Here is an 11,274-nt window from a genome sequence, read left to right on the forward strand (position 1 = left end):
TCATGCTAAGAGGAAATGCAATGCATAACGAAATGCTTCCTTCCTTTTGTGGTCAGCACTCCCAGCAAGGCAGAACCTAGCCTGCCGGGTGATCTCAGAAGCTGCCATTTGAACTCCACAACTGTTGGAAAAATGGGAAGTTGGAAAAACATGTTAGTGGAAGGAATGGCAAACCTCCATACTGCCACATAGATATCAGTATGGATACAGTCAGCAAAGACTCGGTTCCATTCCTGGGCATCTTTATCATATTTTTATCCCACTGAGAAGTTCATCTGTGTGTTTTGGCAGGAGTCCCAGGATTCCTTGCCAAGGAAAGGCGGCAATGACCAGCGACAGCAGAAGATAAAACCATTGCATCATACTGCATAAAGACTTGGGACAATCCCCATTTGAATTTCCAGTCTGAAATTAATGTAAAATCTGCAACCCTATAATCATTGATCAGGAATAGGTCTTAATTCTGAATGAACATATGTAAGGAAGCATGGAAGTGACCAAAAAGATAGTGCTTTCTCCTGACTAGTTCCATAGTTGAAAAAAGTTAAGTAATGGATTATATGCACTATTATCGTATAATAGTGTATCAGTTTTTACTATGCCTTAATTTTCCATTGCCGTTTGTTTTTATTGAAAGCCTACAGTAGAATTGAAAGTCATGAGTCACTGGTATTACTCATTCTGCCAACCAGACATCAGCTGCTCTTTCTCAGATAATTCTTTATGCAAGACATGTCCTCAGATTGGCAACTCATGATCTTCTCTGGAATTCAGACTGGGGAATAAAAAAGAAAGAAAACAGTTAGGTTTCAGACCAGAGATGGTATTCAGCAGGTTCTGACCAGTTCTGGAGAACCGGTAGTGGAAAATTTGAGTAGTTCGGAGAACCAGCAAATACCACCTCTGACTGGTCCCGGCCCCATCTATTCTCTGCCTCCCGAATCCCAGTTGATCGGCTGGGTCTTCTTTTGTTGCCCTGCACAGGAGAATGGAGCTGGAAAGCAGGTTAGTGGGTTGGGGAGGGAGTGGGGATTTTGCAGTAACCTTCCCCTGCCACGCCCATTAAGCCATGCCCACCAACCCATGCACACATAACCGGTAGTAAAAAAATTTTGAATCCCACCACTGTTTCAGGGGTTGTTCCTAGCTACCTTGTTCTTTTGTATCAAAACAGCATAGAAAATTAGATGGCTAGAACTAAAGATAGAAATGAGTGACTGAAACAAACAACAGAACAGAATAACAGAGCTGAAAGGGTCTTTGGAGGTTTTCTAGTCCAATCCACTGCTCAAGTAGAAACACCTATATCATTTCAGAGAAATGGTTGTCCAATCTCTTCTTAAAAACCTCTAGCATTGGAACGCCCACAATTTCTGGAGGAAAACCATTCCGCTGATTAATTGTTCTGTTAAGAAATTTCTCCTTTATTCTAAGTTGGTTCTTTCCTTGATTAGTATCCATCCATTGGTCTTATCCTGCCTTTGGGGGCGTTGAAGAATAATTTACCCCCTTTTCTTTGTGACAGTTATACTATAGATATTGGAACACTGCTAGTCCTTTGGATCTAAATTAGAACTTATTTTCTCAGATGATATCTAATGTGTCCTTCTACAACCTGAAATGATTGAAATATTCTGAATGGATTCAGCAGCATGCTGAAATATATACATGTGTTTGGGGTTGCAACTCATACAACTCATGACTAGCAAAATACCATTTGGTCCAGCCAATTGCTGGCAGACAATTATGGGTGATGCACTCCTAACCCTTCTAGATTTAATTCTACAAAGCACACAACCTACAATTACAATAGAGTGGATTCTGCCTGTTATCACACATTTTGCACAACTTTGTTTTGCTGGAGAAGAGAAAGATTTGAATTTCACAGTTTTGCAACTATGTGTAATTAGGTGAAGAGATTGTGGCACATCAAGAACTGTGACTATACTTTTCAATAAAAAGAGTGGGATACAGGGCAGGTACTTTGTAGTAAAGCATCATTTGACAGGTTTTCAAAGGAAGTTGGGAAAATGTACCTTATCTACTGTTTATGCCATCCATAGATTGAACTGTGCTTGTTTTGAAAAACCTAGCAATTCAGGAAACAAATACATGATACAGAGATTGTAATGTGTCACCTAAACATGAATTTAGGGCAAAAGATGGTTCACTGTTGGGAATGTTGACAGGATATAATTCTGGTCCAACCAGCTCAGCGGTGAGATGAAACCAAAGATGGCCAGGATTAATTTTGGTTCTGATCATAGACAAATAGATCGTTCCAGTTTCACCTGGGAATTTGCCAAAAGACACATGGCATGGAATGTTGCAAAGAAACCTTCCAGTGAGTTGAGATACAGATGAAGTTGTCTTTTCAGATACTGTTTTCTTTCATTGTCCTGAAATCATATCTAGCATAATCACTGGTGGAGAATGTTAGGAACTGCAGTTCCAGCAACTTCTGAAAGACCACAGTTGCTCAACCACTCAACCCTGTTCTAGAGAGAAAGCAAAAAAGAAAGAGATAAAATTAGGGCACATAAGAAACACATCCATTAGCTGGCTCTTCTCTGCCGGACTTAGGTGCCATTTTCTATATTATGGGCAGGATGGATCTAATTCAGCAATAATCTTTTTTTTTCTACAAAAGACCCAGTCACATTTTGTTTCTTGAAGCAGAATCATTGTGCCTCTGCACTGTTATCCTTAACATCTATTTCTCTCCCACATTCCTCACTCTATTCCCAGCAGTGAAGCTCTTCATCTTCCAGCAGACAGTAATTGTCACATAGGAATTGCCTTTCTATTTTTTTTAACAAGCATTGGAAGTGCTGTATAATGTACCACTGAAAAAAACAATTTGTCTTTATATCACTGGGTTTCCAAATATTTTTGCTTTTGAATTTGCAGCAGCAGCTGGCTTCCATAATTATTACAGGATAATCAAGATCTTTGAAGAAAGATATGCTGTGGACTCCTCCTTTTCTGTGTCTTCTCTCTCTCTCTTCTTATCAGAGCAAATATCCTATGGTGATAACTCAAGGGAGAGCTTTCTGAACTGGAAGTCCTCAAATTTACATAGTTAGTAGTCCCTAATGCTCTTTTATTAAGCAATGAATCAGAGATTAGCAGTTGTTCTACATTAATCAACATAGAATATGGATTTGTAATCATGGGTATATCTAAGACTGCCTTTGGCACTAGGCAGGAGATAGCTCTGCTAATGAGAGGGAGCATAAACAAGTCTTCTGAAGGCTAGAATTGTGCTGGCTACATATATAACTCCCATTCCTTAAACCAGCTTGCTTTCCTCTCATCAATGCTCACTTAAAATCTTACTGCCAATCTATACATGGTATGAAAGGAAGGACTGAGATATCAGCCCAAGGTGAGATCATGTCTCGCACTTGCTTACTTATCAGTTGGCTTATTTACCAACTGAATCTGATTTTTAATCAACCTACCTTGGTGATAAACTGAGGATATTATGCATCCTCTGCGTGATGTAAAACAATTGCTAAGGTATGTAAATGCCTGTGATAAATTTCTTTATCATTAAACTAAGTGGTTCTCTGGGGGACAGATTATCTGCAAAATTACACCAATTGATTGATTGATTACTGTGGACTCTTAGAGATCACATACTGTGTATAAATATTCTTCATGATGCTGCACCAAATGAGCTTCCATTATTCATTAAGACCTTGCCAGGTGGACAAGCTTTAACTTAATAATGCACCTTGTGCCAAGGAGACACTGCTGTTCACCTTGACAAGGGACACCGATGGCATGTTTGCTGATGACAAAGTGACTTTTGTCAATTCTGAGATCTCCTCCAGCATGACCAGTTGTTGGAGGTTCTCCTGTCCCTCTTCCAGCAGCTTCACTTCACTGTGAGGAACAGTGAGGGCTGTGTAACCTGTGTTATATCACAAAGTAGTTCCAAGGTGGTGCTTTACTTGACACATTGTTGAAGTGAAACTTGTGTGTCCCCCTTCCAGCAGCTTCACTTCACTGTGAGGAACAGGAAGGGCTGTGTAACCTGTGTTATATCACAAAGTAGTTCCAAGGTGATGCTTTACTTGACACATTGTTGAAGTGAAACTTGTGCAGCCCCATTACACAGTACTTGCTGATGAATATATGAACTAGTTCCATAGTTCATGGTGGGGGAAGGTCTTCAGGTAATAGTGGTCCTTCTAAACCTGCAGGTGATAGACATATTATGAGATTGGCCTTAACTAACTCATGGATTGTATATATATTTTTTAAAAACATCTAGAAACCTAGAACCAAAGGATGTTATTTCTCCATGATTCTGTTCCATTCTATTGCTGTGTTGCTACTGTTGCTACTGCAAAACAGGAATTCAAATTAAAGAAATTAGGTCTACTTTTGCCACTTTGCTACTCTACAGAACTTCATCTCGCTGGTAGCCCATTTCCCTTTCTGCCAGGTGGCTTAGTCTAACTGAGGAAGGCTTAAACAGATTGACTCAAATTCCTGTAATTGTCATTAGCTAAGTGATAATAGCCTGGCATTGCTGAAATCTTTCCCAGTTCAAATCCTCTCCTTATGTTTCTCAGAGAGGGAAAAGTCATTCTGCCCTGGATGATATTCAAGGCCCATGTATGTAACCTGAGAGTGAAGAAGTGCTCAATGTACCTCAACACATCTGGAGACAGGTGTCACTTCTCCCACTAGAAGCAGCTTGCTGTAAAGGATTATCTTGCTTCACTCTGAAGCTGTTATGGCTCTCATAACCAAGAGTGTGTTTGCCTTCTGTGGCTTGTTCCATCCTGCTCTTATATTTGCATGAAGGCTTTTTTTAAATTTTCCATTACATCTGTGTGTGCCAGTTTATGCCATGTGATAAGAACCAGTGCCAAAGGGTTGGTCAGTGACATCTCAGCCCTAAGCACATAGAAACAAGAGAGGCTGTTAAAAGGATACTAAACACCTCTCTGCCTTGCTCCAAGAAATAAGGGGAGTATCCAAAGAGTCCAAAGGAAAGAATTGATTGGTTAAAAGGAGAAGGTACCATTTTCTCTTACTGTTGCAATTTTAAGAGACACTGAAATGTGTATGTGGATATAAATTTCTTAATTCTGATGCACCAGCCTATCGACAAAACATTGGTCAACTTTTTCTTTTCTATCCTATCCAACTCATGATCATTTTTCTCCCCCTAGAAAGATGCTATGAGGGAGAGAAGATTTGCTTAAAATTTTACAGTAAGCAGGAGATACCATGAAAGGGTTACATGGAAGATGGCTTGCCTTGGTCTTGCTTTTGAATTCCTGATGATCAAGGCTACAGTTTGCATAGCTACTTGAGAGAATAACATTCTTTGACCTCATCAGAATTCACATTCATAGGTAAGGACCCATTGTTAAGTTCAAATTTGAAATCCTGAGGTAGATGTTCACTTCTGGCAGAAGGAGATAAATCGTAAGAAAGAGGAATAGTTGTATCTATTAGGATCACATTCTTATTTTTTAAAAAGAAAGAAAGAAAGAAAGAAAGAAAGAAAGAAAGAAAGAAAGAAAGAAAGGAAGGAAGGAAGGAAGGAAGGAAGGAAGGAAGGAAGGAAGGAAGGAAGGAAGGAAGGAAAGAAAGAAAGAAAGAAAGAAAGAAAGAAAGAAAGAAAGAAAGAAAGAAAGAAAGAAAGAAAGAAAGAAAGAAAGAAAGCTTCATAAGAAAGAGAGGGGAGGGTTTTTCCAAGATGCATTATTTTTTAGATTACAGTCCATTTTACCACTTCAGGGTTTTAACACTTTATTCTTCTTAACGTGCATACCAGCCCCATATTAAATTACCACGGGGTCCATTTTGCCAAATTCAATTGGACTGTGCATTGGCTCATAATGTGCATCATGGCTAGGTTATTGATTTGTGTTCAAACTCTCACAACTTATCTTTCACTTATATGGTGTCCCATCTACAAATAATAGCCTGATGTCTTCTAGAATTCAGAATTCACAAACCTCCATCTTTCTAGATAATTCAACATGGAACCAAATGGATCTGCCAGGGAAGAGGCATTTCATCATGTTGAAACTGTACAAATATGTGTAACCCTTTTTTTTCTGAATATGTTTTCACTCAAAATGCAACCCAAAGCCATATACCTATTTGCTTATATAAATGTCCCATTTGGTTATGACTTAATTCCCAATGACCATACTATCTAAAAATGATGGGACCTGGAGTCCAACACGTTTAAAGGGCACCCAGTTTAAGGAAAGTCATAATACTCAGAACATTCATCCAAGCCTACACTAACCCAGATATGTAATAAGATCTCTGCAGTCCTTAACCTGCATTATAAATAATAAGTGGGAACTACGGTCACAAAAGTTTTTCCAAGACCAGTATAAATTAAATGGTATTTTCTACATTAGTCATGATCATAACCCCTACATGTTTTCAAAGTTAAAAATAAAGAGTTAGGAACATTTTCTGTACCAAAGGATGAGACATTCATGTGACTATGTAAACAGTAGAAATTCCCTTGGATAAATATTTTGCTACTCAGTGGTTTACTATTTCGGAAATTATGCAGGTCTTTTTTTCCTATTTCTCCTGTATCCACCTCTGTAATATCTACTCCCAGCTTGTTAAAATGTTGTTCATTTGTGAGGCTTGTTTGTTCTCTAACATTAAAAAAGGGTTGTGATTTGGTTGGAGATCAAACATATTGAGATTCTCAATCAATCAAACCATTGCAATCGCTTCCTCTGAATTTAATGTAAACATTACTTTAAATAAAACTCCCACATCTGGGGTAAAAATCCAGACAACCATTAAATAACAGCAAAGATGAGCAGAAAATGAAGAAAGTTTGCTGCTATCTAGCTGAAATCTGGTAGGATTCATTCTCGACGAAATTACTGTTGATGAATTCACAGAAGGATTGATCAAAAACAAATATTTCCTGCTTTGTGCGCTAAGTTTCACCAAAGCGGCACCCTCATGATTCTGGGAATTGTATTCCATTATGTCTTCCAGAATTCTTAACCAACATAACCAAAAACTTGGCTGGGTAATATATGAATTGTCTCAACATGTCCGAAATGTTCTAGATAACGAAGGCGGTTGAATTACTGGTTCCAGTATAAGCTGTTAATATTCTTGGCAATATTTGGTAAATATTCTTCTCAAACAGGTGGGTAAAATGAGGACTCAGATTGTTGGGGGCAATATAATGACTCTGTAAACCAATCAGAGGGCTGTAAAACATTTTGAAGCAGTATATAAGTCCAAGTGCTATTGCTTTTACTATTAACATTTTCTGTGAAATGAATGAGATTTAAATATGAGTAATTTTAACTAAATCATAATGTCAGATGAAACCCCACCCCCAGTTGGAAAACATTGTTTAGCTATGGTACTCACCACAAATGTTACCCAGACAAGAAAAAATGCATGTAAAGATTTGTTAACACAGTGCTCTGAACAACTAACTGGCAACTATATTTTATTCCAGCAAGTTATGTTATACTCAGTCAACTGTAATTCCACAACCCCTTGTAAATTGATGCCAGTGGTATTCTACATCAAAACTTACTAGGAGATACCAAGGTCCATTGTCACTAAGTTAGCTGGTGTTTCAATGTATTGTATAAATGAGAAAACTACACTGAACACATTGGCAGGTTACTCAACTAATCCCTAGCAAACTGAACTATGGTTTAGCTAATATGTATCCATACCTTGATTGGATGACCAGAAGGAGAGCTTTAGCATTGTCAATCAGTCTTATACTTTTTATATATGCTGAAAAGTTTGTAAACAAGATGGAAAATAAATTTTATTTCACGTGAGAAAGGTATTTTTATAAAATGACTTTTATAAAACATTTTATAAAATATGAGAAATCTTATTCTAGAATGTTTCAGTAGATACATGCAGTCCTTCGTGAAAAAAGTACCGTAGAGAGTATTTGTTAAAATTTTGTCTCAATATATCAATAAAAGAAGGCTGTTTCATTTGTCAATCATGGCAATTTCCCATTTATATTTTTGTTTTGTTTTGTTATATTTTGATATATTAATATATTTTGCTGTATTTATGTTTTGTTGTAGTGTGGTGTTGTTATATTATGTTATATTGTTATGTTGTGTTACATGTTATGTTGTTGTGCTACGCTGCGCTGTGCTGTGCAATTTAGATTCCTCCCCCCCCGCCTTTATTGTGTTTTGCAAGCTACCCAGAGTTACTCTGTGGAAAGATGGATGGCCAATAAATTTAATAAATAAATAAATAAATAAATATTGCAGTTTTGTTTAAAAAACTCAATTGTTACAAATGGAAGACTGTTGAAAGAATGGACATTTTCCTGCATTGTATTCCTTCCCAGAAACTAACCAACTTCAATAAGAAAGTAGCAGATCACATCCTCTTTAAAGTAACAAAATAAAGTAAATGTTGGTCTTACAAAGCTTAGAACTTGCAACCGAAGCATATTCTTGTACATCAAATCATCACTGTCATCATTGCTAAATTAATCCTTTGGCCTCCTACAATAACTTGACTCAACTTTTACACTGTATGTCCACAAAGAAAAAGGGATACATTATGGCTGATTAATTACAGCATTTTTCTTGAATGCACATCCTGAGGGTTTAGCAAAATATATGTGGTAAATGTTTTACCCATCCCAAGAAAATAATATAGCTATAGTGGTATGTATCACTGCTGTGAATCAGCATGCCAGGTAACGTATCATCCTATCACCTTCTTTTGATCCACTTTGAGGTTGAACAACTATTTGAGAACATTCTTGTTCACACAAGTGTCTAGTTTAACACAGTACTTTATGAATCATGTAACTGAACGAACATAGGAGTGACTTCTTGATTAAAATTATTGTCTGCTAATCTGGAACAATTATAACAAGCAGCTTTTGATGACCTAAGAGTAATAGTTCAGGGTGTGGTGGAACATTAAAAATTTCTTTTTAGCAATATTATCAGACGTTAATATTAGACATTAATTAGCAAAGGTCTCTTTTTTTGTCCATAAGATGTTGAATTATATAATATTTTCTATTAACATAAAACAACTCTGTGGGTCTTATATTTGTTTGTAAACAGAAATGGAAAAGAAATATTTTATGCTGTATTTCAGGAAAACCCAAATTCCTCTGATTCCTCAAATCCCAGCCATATACAGTACTAATCATGTCTGACCAAGTTTTTTTTTAATCATTCAAAATTGGCTTGATGGTACAATCTATCTGAGTTCTGCATGGACATGGACATGCTTTCTTGGCATCAGTCTGGAAATGGTTTATCATTGCATTTTTCTAGCACAGGCTATTGCTTTATTTTTCCTTGTGATCACCTATTCAAGTTTTAACTTTGGTTCAACCTGTTTTGAATTTGACAAAATTAGCCAGATACTAAAACAATCAACTTTGTTTTAAACCAGCAGGAAAAAATAGTTTCCCAAATCATCAAGTGAAGTCTGCAATCTTCAAAGAGTTGCTTTTTAGCTGCAGTAAAAGAACGAAGAGTCTTATGGTTATACATTTTATTTTAAGAAAATCTTTAGAATTGAAAGGAAGAAAAAATTCCCTTTCTTATTTGCTGGTGCTGACACAATTATCTTAAGCACTGCTAAGTAAATTCACACTCAGAGAAGAATTGGAAAACATTGCCTCTACACAGAGTGAAATAAACAAATAAACAAAATAAACAAAAACATTTATAAACAAATAAACAAAATGATTGCATTGTCAATAATTGCTTCTGCTATGAAATGTAATTTGCTTTTATATATGAAAGATTTGACTGAATTATTATAAGTTCCATGAAAAGATGCTTGATGAAGAAAATCTATAAATACATACTTATGAAACTAGTCATCAGGACAGACAGTACACCCTGTATGAATTTTCCAAATGAAGGAGCCAAGTTGAAACATCTAATTTAAGGAGGAGATGGTGGTAAAATCAAAAAGCCAAGTCAAGGTCAGTTCCAAGAAACCAACTTGAGAAGGCTGGCTATAATGGAGTAGAAAAACAAGACTGACCCAACAAAGCAAAAACAGAAGACAATTCAAAATATATCTGAGCAGGACTTAAAATCCACCAATTTTAAGAAAATATCTGTTGAAAATATAATCATCCAATTTGAAATTAGTTGCAGAATTGAATTCTGCATCAAATTTGCAGAATTCAATTTTAATAAAGGGTCAAGATGTGGCTCTTCTAAATAATTATTTTTTAAAAAATCATTTAATTAATTTGTAAAATCTATTGGCATGCTGATATATCTGTACATCTCATTAAACAAAGGGTCCCAATCACCACCAAATCTTATTGTGCTGCCTCATTGTGACAAGGTGTGTTCCTAGAAGAGATATGGACATAAATGCCAAAAGTATATATTCCCAGCAGACTCACCATGGCAGTCAGCATAGCTGCCCAGCCAAAGCAAGCAGACACTTATATCAAGCAGTGACATTATAAGAAGGGTCTACTCCAACAGCCAACGTTCATAATCATCAATGTTCTTTCTATCCTGTGCCTTCAAAGTCCAGCTTTTGCTGCCAGAGAGCAATTGCTTGCCCAGTTCTGATCTTTTATGATTTACTCACTTTATTTATTTCTTAAAATTATATTCATGATGAGGAATATGGGACATTAATGATTTAAAGTTTTAGCTGGTCCTCTACTTACATTGTTCTTTTTTATTCATCTTCTTCCATTCAATTGTGTCTGATTTTGACAGAGTACATGGACAAGTCCCTGCACTTTTCTTGGCAAGGTTTTTCAGAAGTGGTTTGCCACACTCTTAGGGCAGAAAGAAAGTGACTAGCTGTCAGCTGGTGCTCCATTCAAAATCCAAGAAAGAAATACTTGGACTCCTTTAATCAGAGAAAAGATATCTTTTACTGGAAGTCAAGTGGTAGCAACAAAAGAATTCTGAATCTGAGAAAATGGGCGCATAAATCACCTATACAAAGCAATGGCAACGTTCCCACCCCCAATAGTTCAACTGGCTCATCCAATTGAAAGTTGTGTATATCATCATGTGGGCATCTCCAGGTGGTGATGAAGCTTCTGTCTGTTGACCTTGACATAGTTTGATAAAGAGTTGCAGCTGCGCATAGCATAGGATAGAAACCTAAACAAGAATGTACCCCCTCCCCCAGCTTATACAGTTCTGGTTTGTAACACCTCCAGCTCACTTCCCATAACCATTTCCCCCTCCTCCCCCCGGTTTTTTGACAGCAGAAGATGCAAAGCAAAGGGAGAAAATCTTG

The 11,274-nt window shown here is 36.9% G+C and overlaps 1 long non-coding RNA gene across 3 annotated transcripts; it reads left to right on the forward strand.

Moving 5' to 3' along the window:
- The first annotated feature begins 744 nt into the window (after window positions 1-744).
- On the forward strand, window positions 745-10,165 carry LOC148126218 (uncharacterized). 3 transcript variants are annotated; one of them, XR_015742588.1, is made up of 4 exons: window positions 745-1,005; window positions 5,193-5,378; window positions 7,012-7,168; window positions 9,436-10,165. It is a non-coding gene; the product is annotated as an uncharacterized LOC148126218 (long non-coding RNA). The 3 variants fall into 3 exon arrangements; XR_015742587.1 differs by lacking the exon at window positions 9,436-10,165 and having other exon boundaries at window positions 7,012-7,169; XR_015742589.1 differs by lacking the exons at window positions 5,193-5,378; window positions 9,436-10,165 and having other exon boundaries at window positions 7,012-7,169.
- Window positions 10,166-11,274: the final 1,109 nt, after the last annotated feature.

Source organism: Pseudonaja textilis, chromosome 3 (assembly GCF_049901715.1).
Source record: "Pseudonaja textilis isolate UNSWEBS1 chromosome 3, rPseTex1.2, whole genome shotgun sequence".
Taxonomy (NCBI): Eukaryota; Metazoa; Chordata; class Lepidosauria; order Squamata; family Elapidae; genus Pseudonaja; species Pseudonaja textilis.